Source organism: Otolemur garnettii, unplaced genomic scaffold (assembly GCF_000181295.1).
Source record: "Otolemur garnettii isolate 467f Iridium unplaced genomic scaffold, OtoGar3 scaffold00006, whole genome shotgun sequence".
Classification (NCBI taxonomy): domain Eukaryota; kingdom Metazoa; phylum Chordata; class Mammalia; order Primates; family Galagidae; genus Otolemur; species Otolemur garnettii.
In genome coordinates, this window is record NW_003852401.1 from 35,268,846 (window position 1) to 35,282,779 (window position 13,934).

The 13,934-nt window shown below is 38.7% G+C and overlaps 1 pseudogene; it reads left to right on the forward strand.

Annotated features, from left to right (window-relative positions):
- The first annotated feature begins 976 nt into the window (after nt 1–976).
- On the forward strand, nt 977–1,552 carry LOC100946150 (annotated as a pseudogene).
- Nucleotides 1,553–13,934: the final 12,382 nt, after the last annotated feature.

A 13,934-nucleotide genomic window follows, 5' to 3' on the forward strand; every position in this document is an offset into this window, starting at 1 on the left:
TGATTCTGGGTTTAAATATGAAAGGCTACTTTTGTGCAAAGGGCAAAAACCTGTTGAACACCTTGAAGTCAAAGAAAAAAGATATTTTAATGTCAACATTAGAGTTAGCTTAGCCAACCATTACCTTACAAGGAAAAAAAAAAAGAATAAGTAGTTTGTAATAATGAAGTTGGAAGAGGATAAATATTAGGTTTCAATTTTGGCTCTAGTGACAATAAAACTTATCTCCATAGGATTTTTAGAGGCCTTCGTTGTTCTTAAAATATATAATTATCACCTTACAGTTGTGAGAATTAAATCTGTAGTTAAAAGACATACAACACATTGACCAGTACCTAGGACAGAACAGCACTCAATGACTTTTAGTTTTCATTGTGGTTTTGTACTTGAGTGACAGTAATAATCATGAACTATAGTAGAACCTCCATAGTTGACCACCTCCTTAAGTTGACCTGATTTTCACAGACTGGGCATGCACCACATGTATGCATCAGTACAGTAGGCCTAGTTCCTTATGTTGACCACCTCTGTATGTTGACCACTTGTTACAGCCCTTGGATGGTCAACTAACAGAGGTTCTACTAGTGTATGGCAGGTCTTGACAGTGTAAAGCTGGAGCACAATTTTTGGATATATAACTGATATACGAATTTTTAAAACATTTTGAGGAATTCATTAATTATTCATTGATCAACTTCTGTGGGTTGGGCATTGTGCTAGGCATGGGAAATAAGATGTATACCTTCCAAACCACTGAACTGGGATCCAGTGCACTGTAAGTCAAATAGATGACTACTTTTAGAAATAGTGCAGGCTAGACAAACACATGTTTGGGCATGGCATGGTGGTGACTGAGCAACTAGCTTAGTGGTAGGTATGCACCAAGCCCAGCCAGCCACCAGGAGCCCTCCTACACACCTGCCCGGCTCAGCACCCCTAATGCTATGTGGTGCTGAGCTTGTCCCAGGCCAGGACAATGGTGAAGTATTACCTGAGCCAGAGTGTGCTCTGGAATTCCTGGGACCAAGTGATAGCTGCTTTTTTGCAGTGACGCCTGATTCACTGCATCTCCTGACTAAGACCAACAGGGTGCCCTGCTGGGATGAGTGTCTGTTTCCTGCCAACATTGCTCACTCAGTGTACATCCTGGAGAACTCTACTGGGGACCCACAGACTCAGACCATGACCACCTTCACCAGAACATCGACCATGCCCAGCTGATGGTGGTGGAGGAATCATGTGTTTACTGTGTGAACACTGACAACAGCAGCTGAACCAAAATCTGTGGGGAAGCCTGGGTCTTCTGTAGCTTATTTGGCATCTCCAGAGCTGTCCAGGAATTTGGTCTTGCCAGGTTCAGAAGCAACGTGACCAAGATGTATTCAAAACATCTTGGCCGCCCTGCAGAGTGAGGCCCCTTCCAAAACACTGGTTGACACAGCCAAGGAAGGCAAGGAGAAGGGAGGTGGCACTGGCAGCTACAGAGAAGGCCAAGGACCCATCCAACAAGGCAACCACCAGGAAGTAGCAGCAGCAGCAACAGTTTGTGTAGCCAGCCTACCACCACTACAGCACACCAGACTACTCGGCTCAACTGCCTCTACCCTCTCCGCATTGTACTCTCATTAAACATCATCTTCTAGCCCTATTCACTGCCTGGGCTGTGCACTAGGGGTGGGTGTCCCATTTGGCATTCATCTGCAGTACACCAGGCAGGTTATCCATGTCTGAGCCAGGGTCTGTTATCCCCCTGTTGGGCAGCTGAGGACAGAGGTGTAGTGACTTGCCCCTGTCACAGCTCACATGCTGGTGAAGTGGCAAAGCACATGTAAACTCCAGGAGGGCTCTTTGTTTTGTTTTTGTTCTCTTATGTGTCCCAAGTACCTGGAACAATATCTAGCACATAATGGGCACTTAATAAATATTTGTTGAATTCAATCAGCCTCCTCCCCTCAAAACACTACTTTTAAACTTTAAACATTTAAAAATATTTAAAACACATATGAGAGTAGAGAAGCCATTGTGTTAAACACTGTCTATGCACACTAGGTTAAGCAAATATTAGCTTTTCATATATTTTTTTTACACTCATGTGGCAGACAGATCAAAGGTGACCTCCCAATGATTTTCTGCCTTTATGTCCATGCCTTTGTATAACTGTCTCACTTGAAAATAGACAGAACTTGTGATTTGCATCTAATAAATAGAAAAGGATATGCCAAAGGTGATGGACTATCATTCTTGTGATTACTTTATGTTATTTTAGACTGTCCTAGCAGACTAAAGTGAGGCAGTTTCTTTGCTGGCTTGATGAAATAAGTAGTTATTTTAAGGAAGCCTTCATGGCAAGGGACTTCAGTCAGCTTCTAGGATAGGAAAGCAACATCCAGCTAACAGCAAAATTCTGGGGCCCTCAGTCATACAGACACAAGGAAATACATTCTGGCAAGATGTGAATGAGCTTGGATGCACATTCTTCCCCAGTTGAGCTTCCAGATGAAAACATAGCCCATCTGATACAAAGATTATAGCTTTGTGAGACTCTGAAAAAAAGGCCGTGGAATCTATGACTTAGGAAATATGCATTGTCTTAAGTCATTAAGTTTGTGATACTCTGTTACACAGCAATAAAACTCTAATTCAACTTCTAATGATTTTATAAATGTCTCAAAAAACAATGCAGTGCTTAGCTTGGCTTTAATGTTTTGTCCAAAAGGGAGGGTGCACCCCTCTTGGCTGTAGAAACAAGATTTATATAACCCCCAAATAAATGTATCAGTATCACAAGAAAAGATTCCAAACTTTCCCAAGCAATAATTCAAGTGTTTAATATATCTTGCTGGCATGTAGACTGTCATGCTATCTAACCTACAGGATAAAATCAAATAGCTTTGTTCTAGTCTATAAAGCTCATGTTCTAGAATCATTTTGTTCAACTATTTCAATCATTATCTAGGATTAAGAAATGTGATTATTGGGCAGCGCCTGTGGCTCAGTGGGTAGAGCGCTGGCCCCACATACCAAGGGTGGCGGGTTCAAACCTGGCCTCGGGCCAAATTGCAATAGAAAAATAGCCAGGCGTTGTGGTGGGTGCCTATAGTCCCAGCTACTTGGGAGGCTGAGGCAAGAGAATCGCCTAAGCCCAGGAGTTGGAGGTTGCTATGAACTGTGTGATGCCACAACACTCTACCAAGGGTGATAAAGTGAGACTCTGTCTCTGAAAAAAAAAAAAAAGAAAAGAAAGAAAGAAATGTGATTATTTTAACATTTCCTTTTCCTTTTCTTTATTATCTTTGCCGTTCTCCTAGGAACTTCCTATATGGGATATCTGCTTTTCTTTGTCCTACTAGATTCACTCTCTGTTATTCACTATTGTACTACTTGAGCCCCAGGAATAGACTTTAAATAAACTAACTGTATTAATGTTATTCATAGTTGCGTACATGAAATATACTGATTACTTTTCCAATCTTATGTATATCTTTCCCCTTGGAATTAATGATTGCCTCACTTTTCTGTCCTTATTTTGTTCCTATCTATGAATATTCACCAAACTCTTTAAAGGAAGAAAAATCTTTGGATATGTTCACATATAACAATATATGTCATTTATATTTTTTTTTTTTCCTTCCTGGGACCCCTGCCTCCTAGAGTTTGCCTTCCTTCTGCTCTAGTCTGGACTGCTGCTTTCTTGGCCTACTATATACCTGTCATCCTGGGGATCATCTTTTATCATAATTCTAGGGATTCCTTTTAATTCTAGGGATGTCTTTTATCCTCCACTTTTTTGATATTATGCTTTTTCTTTCTCAATTTATTCTCTTGTTTTAGTGAAATCCATCCTCCAGAAGCTTTCTGAGAAATCTTATATGGGAATATATTTGGGGGGATGTTAAATATTTGCAACACTCTCATTTCCTGGATAGTTTTCCTGGGTATAGTAATCTAAATTGGGCTGGGCACAGTGTCTCACACCTGTAATCCTAACACTCTGGAAGCTGAAGCAGGTAGACTGCTTGAGCTCAGGAGTTTGAGACCAGCCTGAACAAGAGTGAGATCTCATATCTACTAAAAATAGAAACATCAACCAGATACAGTAGCTGGCACCTATAGTCCCACCTACTCGGGAGGCTGAAGCAGGATGATAGCTTGAGCCCAGAAGTTTGAGGTTGCTGTAAATTTGGTTGATCCCACCAATCTCTAGCTTGGGCAGCAGACTGAGACTATGCCTCAAAAAAAAAAAAAAAAAGAGTAAATATGAATGCACATGTTTAATTGATCATGTTTAACTGGAAGTCTTATCATAGATGTAGCCTCGACAAAACATTGTAATGTTTTTGTCTATTTACTTATATACCCAACAGATTGAGTTCCTCAAGAATAATGATGTTATTTTATTCTTTCTGTCTCTAACACCCAGCACAAAGTGGTTATGCAATAAATATTAGGTAATTAAATGAGAATGTCTGTTTAATATTTACATATACATTGATCTTGCCTCTAAATTTGAGACTGAATGTGCTGCCCACTGTGTTCAGAGGGGCCCTGATCTCTCCTCTAAATTGTACATTCCTTGAGATATGAGATCAGGGATCCAAGTATTGTTCTATATGGATTCCTATTGTCTACAACAATGCCTTTTCATAGTAGCTTCTAAAAACTAGGTGTAGAATGAATGAATGGATGAATTTATATGTTTTTAAGCTTGATCACATGTATTTCATATTTTATGTTATATTTTACTATTTATTTAATTAGCAGGAATACACACATTATTTAATATACTTCTAGAGACTGTATCTGTACATGAAATTTACTACTCAATGTCAGTTATTCAATTTATATGTGTTGTCAGTCTGATTAGTTAGAAATTATTGGGGTACCTCAGTGACCCCAGTCAATGGGATCAGTTCATTACTATGATTCAAATACATAACATCAACTGGTCAAGAAATCAGTATTTCACCATTTCAGAGGTCAAAAAGAAAAAAGAAGAAAGGACAAATTCACCACATAGAGCTGGTTTTAATTAATTCATGGCACTGTTGGGCATTTAAAGTCATATGCAGCCAGGCACAGTGGCTCATGGCTGTAATTTCAGCATTTTGGGAGGCCTAGGGAGGAGGATTACTTGAGGCTAAGAGTTCAAGATCAGCCTGGGCAACATAATGAGACCCCCTTCTGTGAAAAATAAACTTTTTTAACTTAACCAGGTGTGGTAGTGTGCACTTGTAGTCCCAGGTACTCAGGAAGCTGAGGCAAGAGGACAGTTTGAGCCCAGGAGTTCAAGGATACAGTAAGCTACGATCATGCCGTTACACTCCAACCTGGGTGACAAAGCAAGACCTTATCTCAAAAAATAAAGTCCTATGCTTACTTACCTGAGCCACATAGGTACAATTTCAGTACCTACCATAGTAAGATATAGCACATTTTGTCTGAACTATACTTAATTTAATTCCTTTAATTATTATTAATAATCCTATACCCTCTAACTGGCCTTCTGCAAAAACTCTACCACAACCTTCTTCTTTCTAGTATTTCTTAGAGGATGGGAAAAATGTTTCCAGCTCTTCCAAGTTTAGATTCAATCTCATTCAATTAAATCCTATTTGTAAACTAAAGCTTTTCCATTTTGTTTATCCACATAGGCAAGCTCAGGCCAAGAGAAATGGCTCACACTTGTAATCCTAACACTCTGGGAGGCTGACGCAAGAACATTGCTTGCACTCAGAGGAGTTTGAGATCAGCCTAAGCAAGAGCTAAACTTGTCTCTGTGAAAAATAGAAAAATTATCCAGAACCAGTGGCAAATGCCTGTAGTCTTGGCTACTTAGGAGGCTGAGGCAAGAAGATTGCTTGAGCCCAGGAGTTTGAGGTTGTTGTGAGCTAGGCTGAGGCCATGGCACTAACCTGGGTAATAGAGTGAGATTCTGTTTCAAAAAAAAAAAAAAGAAAAGAAAGAAAAGAAAAGAAAGTAATGGAACACATATACAAAGATTAAAAAAAGATTTCCAATGATTTAAGTATTGTCATTTAACTAAGTGAAACATTCTCAAACTCTTAGTCTTAAAGTAGTACCTTTCAAGCAAAATAGCTCTCCAGAATTTTGGCATCTTAAATTAATACAGACAAAATTAGCATATACTAAAATCTAAAACCTCAAGGAGGTAAATTCACAGGGAAGTCAGAACAATCAAGGTTTAAAGTTAGATAGGGTTTTGTTGATTTTGTTTTTGCTAAGCAGTTGAGAAACCAGCCATGTAGAATTTTAAAAAATAATGATCATGGACCAGGTATGTTAGAAGCCAGTGAGCTATTTCAAAGATTCCCATAACTATTTCACTCATGGTTTTGGAAGTTTCTCTTCCTTTATGAAATAATTTCTTCGATCACAAATTGAAGTTCTCACTGTATTTTAACGGTCACATTGTACAAGAAAATTTGATTAATTGTAGTCAAACAATAAGGCTCACATCAAAAGCTGCTTAGTATTTTCAAACAAAGGCAATTTATAATCCCACAATACTATATATCCCACAAGTTTGCCTTTGGTTACACAATGGCTCATATTTGGCTGGGAATAGATTGTGCCTCTGAAGTGCTGCATTATTAAATCCAGTCACTTACGGTTTAAACCTTACTGGCAATTTCTAGTAAACAAGAAAGCCCTCAACCTAGAACGCTTTCCTGCAGCCTCCGGAGCCACATTCCTACTTCAGTTAACAAATCGACCTCAACGTGGCTTTCTTAGCTCTTTTCTCTTTACATCGTTAGTTAAACTCTGTTTCTTCTTTCAAAAAGGAAGTTTGGGGTTTGGCCGCGTGGCTCTGTGGCTGCCAGAAGCTGGTATAGAAATGATGAGCACATTTGGCTTTGGTTGGAGGAGAAGTTTATAAATGTCTCAGGTATTTCCAATAAATTAGAGGTCACCACAAAAGGTGGTAGGATAATAAATCTAGCCTCTAAGTATACACTCCCGGTACCCAGCGGGGAGCCTCCTGGGATCATTTGTCTCTGTTCATTATCTTGTCTGCATTATTCAACAGCCCTGTTCTTGCTCATTCGGCTTCAGAGAGATTTTAACAGCTGCAGCATCCTCCAATTTTTACTTAAGTTCTCTTTATAATAGATTTTTAAAAATTCAAGAAGAAAAGAAAAAAGGAAAAGAGGGAAAACTTGGTTTTGATGCTCGAGAGCTACCTGGGTAATAGAAGCCCCGTCAAAACCGAGCTTGTTTATTTATTTTGCATTAAGTGTATCAGTGTTCTATTGTAGGACTTACAAGAGACAGTCGCGTTAAAGAGTAAGAACATGAAGATATTTTTTAAATACCTCAAACCATCTGAAAGATAAAACAAAAAGGCAAAAAAAAAAAAAAATTCTTGGAGGTATGAAGTTTAGGCTCTCTTCAGGAAAAATTTCCTTTAATGCCTGGCAAACAAAGTTTTTGTTTGTTTGTTTGTTTTTCTTTTTGTTGTGTTTGAGATAGTCTCACTCTATTGCCCCGGGCTAAAATACTGTGGTGTCCGCCTAGCTCACAGTAACCTCAAACTTCTGGGCTCCAATTATCCTCCTGCCTCAGCCACTGGAGTAGCTGGGACCACCAGTGCTGGCCACAATACTCTGAAAATTGTTCTGTTTTTAGTAGAGGTGAGGCCTTGCTCTTGGCTTTGGCTGGTCTTGAAATTCCGAGCTCAAGGGAACCTCCCGCCTCAGCCTCCCAGTGTGGTAGGATTACAGACAGGAGCCACTGTGCTGGCCTGTTTGTTTTCTTAGACCAGGTCTCACCATGTTCCTCAGGCTGGACTTGAACTCCTAGGCTTAAGTAATCCCTCCACCTCAGCCTCCTAAGTAGCCACTGTGCTCAACTAGATCAAGAAAGTTTCTAAAAATTACCCAAAACTCTACTACATGATGGAAAAAGACAATGAGCTTTGAAGAAAAGGAATAGCCTGTTCATTAGTTTACCCAGGACAAACCATTTATATTTGATTTGTTTCAATTAGGATATAGACAATATTCAGAATGATAATCAGATAGCAGAACTCTCTTGAATCTAAGTAACTTACAGCCATCAAGGTAAAATAAAGTATGACATTGTTTTTATCAACTGGATGATAGATAAAGTAAAATAGGTTTTTTCCAAAGACCAGAAGCAGGAGAACGACTTAAAAGTAAAAGCACCAGATGAGCAGAACTGCTGAAAATGGCTGAAAAGAGCAGGCAAAGTGAGCATTAAAGCACAAAGAAGCTCACTACAGCGCTCCAGGGACTTTTCAAATGCTGACTACTTCACCTAAATAATGTGACATTCAGCAGACTACTAAAAATTTTCTAATCTAGACTATGGAGACTCTCTATGATCAGCAGTGGTCTTGACATCTGAAGGTAAAAAGTATAGGTGAATCCAAAACCTATTTTAAAAAAACAGTGCTTAAGGATAGAACTAGGTCATGTTGTTCATAAACAATTACTTAGCTATCCAATGATAATACCATTTGTAATTAAACGCTACGTGAACCATCCATTTTTCTTTGAAGGCTACGCTTTGGACTAAAATGTGTACAGGGTGGGAATGGGGAGGAAGAAATCCTTGGGGACAAAATAAAGTCATTTAAATTTGCTCCTGTGGCCCTGAGATCCTCTGATCTTTAGCAAGAAAATAAGGTCTACAGAGGTTGCAGTCCATGTCCAGAATGGAATGTCTTGATCTATGTATAACAACAAGGGTCTGCAATTTCTTAGCATTAGATCATCATATTAAAAACCAAGGGAGCTTTTCAGCACCACCCTCTGATCAGATTAAGATCCTTAGTTTTGTGCAAAACACAGCTCGTTAGCCACCCAAAGTCTGAAAGCATCTCTAAAGTGTCATAGAAATGCTAAGTAGTCTCAGGCACCTGGACAATGCCTGACATACAAGTAAAAACCAAAGACCTCCGCCTTTATCAGGATATTTGTTACTGGGAAAAAATCTAGATAATTAACTGGGGCTGTGATTGGAATTATGTAAATAAATGCTTGAAACTTTTTTTCCAAACCCTTGATATAGTTTTGTCTGGACCTCCCAAAGCACATTAAATCCTACAAAGGCAAATATGACCTTTGTCACTTGCTTTCTAAGATACAAAACTATCAGTGTGATAAAACTGTTAAAGCTATCTACCGCCTTCCAAAATTATTTTCTGGATTATTAAACATGCCAAATAGGAAGCTGCTTCTTTAAACTATTAAGATTTAGTTTGTGAAAGCAGCATTTGCTCTTGAATGTCAGATCCAATTTTGCATTCGCTTTGTATGTTAATTCTCTGACTTAGACTAACTAGAGAGCCTATCTCGCAGTTCAGCGAATTTCATGAAACTAAAATCAGCACAAAGTAAAAGGCTTAAGATCGCTCGGTTCTAAAGCAGCTCTAGCTTCACAAAGTAGGTACTCAGAGTGACTTTGTGAAAATACCTTTTTTTTAGAGAGAGAGACTGGAGCTTTGCTAGGTTGGCCAGGCTGGCCTCAAACTCATGGGCTCCAACCATCTTGAGTAGCTGGACTGTAGACACACGCCACTGAGCCCAGCTTTGTTTCTATTTCTAATTTCACCACTACTACAATAAAATCTCAGAAAAATAAATAATTATTCAATATAGGAGGTTGGACAATTAGGTTCATGATCTTATCCTAGAAAAAGTGCTATATACCCCATTGCTGAATATCACTACTGTCACCTTTAAAGTTCTCCCTTTGGGAAGATAAGTTCCAATGCCAGGGCCTAATCTACCTTTCAAAGCACTTTTTCTGGGATGAGTTCATGAACGTAATTGTCAGGCCTTCCTATGACAATACCTCTGATGACCATTCCAGAAAAAGAGTTCCAAAATTGCTTTGAAGGGTGGACTGGGCAATAGCTTTGGTGCATACCTTTCCAAGGGGAATACTTGGAAAGTGATCCTGGTGACATTCAGAAATGAGGTAGGTAGCACTTTTACTAGGATGAGTTCATGAACTTAATTATCTGACCTTGCATAATTAGGGAGAGAATTACAGGGAGAGGGCAGAAGGTAGACATACTATTTATTTAAATAATCAACACAGGATGTTAAATTAAATTAGTTTTGCAGGTTTCCATATCACTATCCAGTCTTCAGCATTCATTCGCTTTAAGAAGATAACCGGGCCTCACAGTACCTGGAATTGATTACTGAAGAGTAACTGACCTCTGCTCAATTATAATATCCATTATGTAGTAGTGGTTTCTGCTTCATTCTTTTCTTCAGGTGAGTACAGGGGAATGAGAAGGATTACAGATGGGGTGGAAAGAGGTGAATAGAATGTCCTTGAGACAGTTCATGCTTCTCTTTAGCTATTAACTTCGGGCAGGTAAGTATTAGCGTGTGGAGCAAATTGTTGATAAAAACAGGCATCACAAAAAACAAACAAACAAACAAAAAAAAAAACAGGCATCACTAGTATGGAACAAAGCTCAGAGACTCTGGCAGGAAGAGCTGGTTAAAGACTGTGCTAGGGATAATTCAGCTCCTATCCAGGTGGCTCATCCATAAAATTTAACTGTTTTTTAGAAAGGACTCAGGCACAGTTAGGGAATGTCTGCCATATATTATACCTGGGCAAATTATGGCCCACAGACAAATCCAGCACACCACCTGTGAATTGTATGACACGCAAAAGAATGAGTTTTACATATTTAAACAGTTAAAAAGAATCAAAATAAAAATAATATTTGTGACACACAAAATGATATAAAATTCACACTTTAGGGCCATAAATAAAATTTTATTGGGACACGGTCAAGTTTACTCATATTCAAACAATTTTGCATATTGTCTGTGGCTGCTTTTGCACAAGGCCAGAGTAGAGTAGTTGTGCCAGTTGTTGTAACATCTGGCCTGCAAACCCCCAAATATTTACCATCTGGCTCTTTATGGGAAAAAAAAGTTACTGTCTCCTGTGCCAGACTCTGTGCTAGGGATAATATACATACTATTACATGTGAGCAGCAAGAGTTCCAAAACATTTAAGAAATTGAATCATTCCTGTCACGTAATCATTTGCATATTTCCATTTCATTTACAGAAGGTCTTCCTCCCAAAGACACATATTGCCATGGTCTGTAATTTTTAAAATTTTGTGACGCTTGAAAGATCAGTGCTTTCCCTTTATCTTGTCTTTTAACACATTTCTCTCCTCTTACTTTCCGTTTCTTTATAAATTGTATAAAATTGAGCTCGGTAATAGCTGGAAAATTCCACAGCCCTTAGAAATGAATGAAAAAATGCTAGCTTCTCCACGGCAAGCTCCGAGAATCCCGTAATATATATACTTTCCCAAACAAGGCTGGCAAACTCGGCCACTGAAGCAGCTGTAAAAATGGAAATGCAATCACAGAAGGAGTTATCAGCCTTATGAATTGAGGTGTCTTGACACTACTTGACATTCATTCTCAATTACCAAGTTCAGGCTTCTTGCCTTCATTGAGCAGCACTACAGAGCACCTCACATAAATGAGAGGATTCTGGGCAGCCATGATGGGGTAAGTAGCATGCTTCACTTCTTCAAAGGACTTGGGTCGGCCAACAAAGCACTAAGCAGTAAATTATTTCTGACAGCAGCCACAGGCTATTAGAATGTAACCCGCCTCTCTAATTCAGATGTTTATCTTTGAAGAAACCACTCACATCTTTATTGCGATCATAAAGTCTGTTATAATGATAAAAATAAAAAAAAGACGTTTAATCTGTACCTACGCACTAGAGCAGAGCTCTGGATGTATTAACCGTCTTCTCTCACACTTCACATTTTCTTCACTTCTAAGTCATAAGGTAAGACTCGTAGAAAATTCAAATCAAAGAAGGGTGGCTCTGCAGTCAATAGGACAGGAGTCGGGTATCTATCACGTATCTGTCTTCCCAAGAATACAGGTGAAAGTGAGTAAGGAAAGCCAAGTTGTGTCCAGACATGTATATTTTTGTTACCGTGTTGATAGTAATGTCATGAATTATAGGATAGGGAAATATCTATGACTTCTTTGGAATTTGACATTTTATAAAATTGTACAATGTTAGAACCCAAAGGAATTTGTTTTATACATCTATTCATTTATTGAGTATCTAATATGTTTCAGACATTGTGCTAAACAAATGCATACGTGACTGCCGATTTTGTTCAGTGCTATTAAGGAAAAGCAGAGAGTATTTTGAGAGAGTCTAGCAGGAACAATTTATGTTAGGCTCGGGGATGGGTGAGAGTAAGGCCAGATTTCTCTAAGGAAAGGCATTTAAACTGAGATGCAAAGGAAAAAAGAGCCAAGCAGGAAAAATGTTTTCATGGCCAATGGCCAATGGTGGTTAGGAATGTGGTATTTTCAAGTGAGTGACTGACTAGGTCACTAAGGTTTAGAGATCTACTCCATAAATTTTGATCCCATCAACATAAATAACAAGATGATTCCAATCATCATTGCCATGCAGATTTACCAATTGAAATTGAGATTTCTATTTGTAGGAAAGAAATGAGTTATGAGCTCAATTATTTAATTTGTGATTGTGTATTAAGTTCACTAAATCATGTAAATAATAGGAAATTATAGTTATGAAAAGTACCTGACATGGACTCAACTAAATGTGTTGAATATCTGAATTTCCCTTTTTGTGGCATTATCCTAGTCATAAAAAGGAATTATAAGGAGAGGGGATAGAAATTTGCTTCCTATCTTGGCTGAATTACTAAGATGCTTTGGTTCTAGAAACCGTTTGCCCAGTAGAAGCCTTAAGAAGATCCAAGACTTCAAAGCCAGTGTTATAATCTTATCTCCTATGAAACCATGCATGACAAGAGACTCATTCCTTTGTTTTATGTAAATCTCTGACAAATAAATCACTAGGGCAAAGATCAACAATCCATGGGGGGGAGTAAACAAAAACTGTAAATAGGCAACTCACAAGGAACACAAACAGCTTTTGACAAGAAAAGATATTCAACCCCCAGCCCTCAATTAAAGAAATTCAAGGTAAAACTATATTGAGATATCATCTTCAACTACTGAATTAACAATGATTAAAATGGTTGATAATGTGTAATCACATCAAGGTGTGGGGGACTCTCATATATGCTGTTGGTGGGAATGCACGTTAGTATTCTCTACTTGTGGGACAATGAGCAATATCTATCCCAATGAAAATTCAAGTACAAAAGGGAACACTCCTACACTGCTGGTGGGAATGTAAACTAATATGTTCCTTTTGGAAAGACATCTGGAGAACACTTAGAGAACTAAAAATAGACCTACCATTTGACCCTGCAATTCCTTTGTTGGGTATATTCCCAGATGACCAAAAATCGCATTACAACAAAGACATTTGTATCAGAATGTTTATTGCAGCCCAATTCATAATTGCCAGGTCATGGAAGAAGCCCAAGTGCCTATCGATCCACGAATGGATCAGCAAACTGTGGTATATGTATACCATGGAATACTATGCAGCCATTAAGAAGGATGGAGAATTTACATCCTTCATGTTCACATGGACGGAGCTGGAGAATGTTCTTCTGAGCAAGGTATCACAAGAATGGAGGAAAAAGTATCCAATGTACACACCCCTATTATGAAACTAATTTATACCTTTTATACGAAAGCTATAACCAAATAGCCTAAGAATATGGGGAGGGGGGAGGGAGAAGGGAGGAGGGAGTGGGTGGAGGGAGGGGGTTTGGAGGGATCACTTCTGAGGTTTATCTTATAGGGGTACAGGTGAATCTTTCTAGGAATAGAATGTGAACGTTTTAAAGCAATAACTGAGAAAATGACATGAAGGCTGTGTTGAGCAGTTTGATGGAAGTATTTCAGATTGCATGTGAAAACCCCACACTGTACCCCATAAGTGCATTAATGTACATAGTTACCATTCAATAAAAAAAAAAAT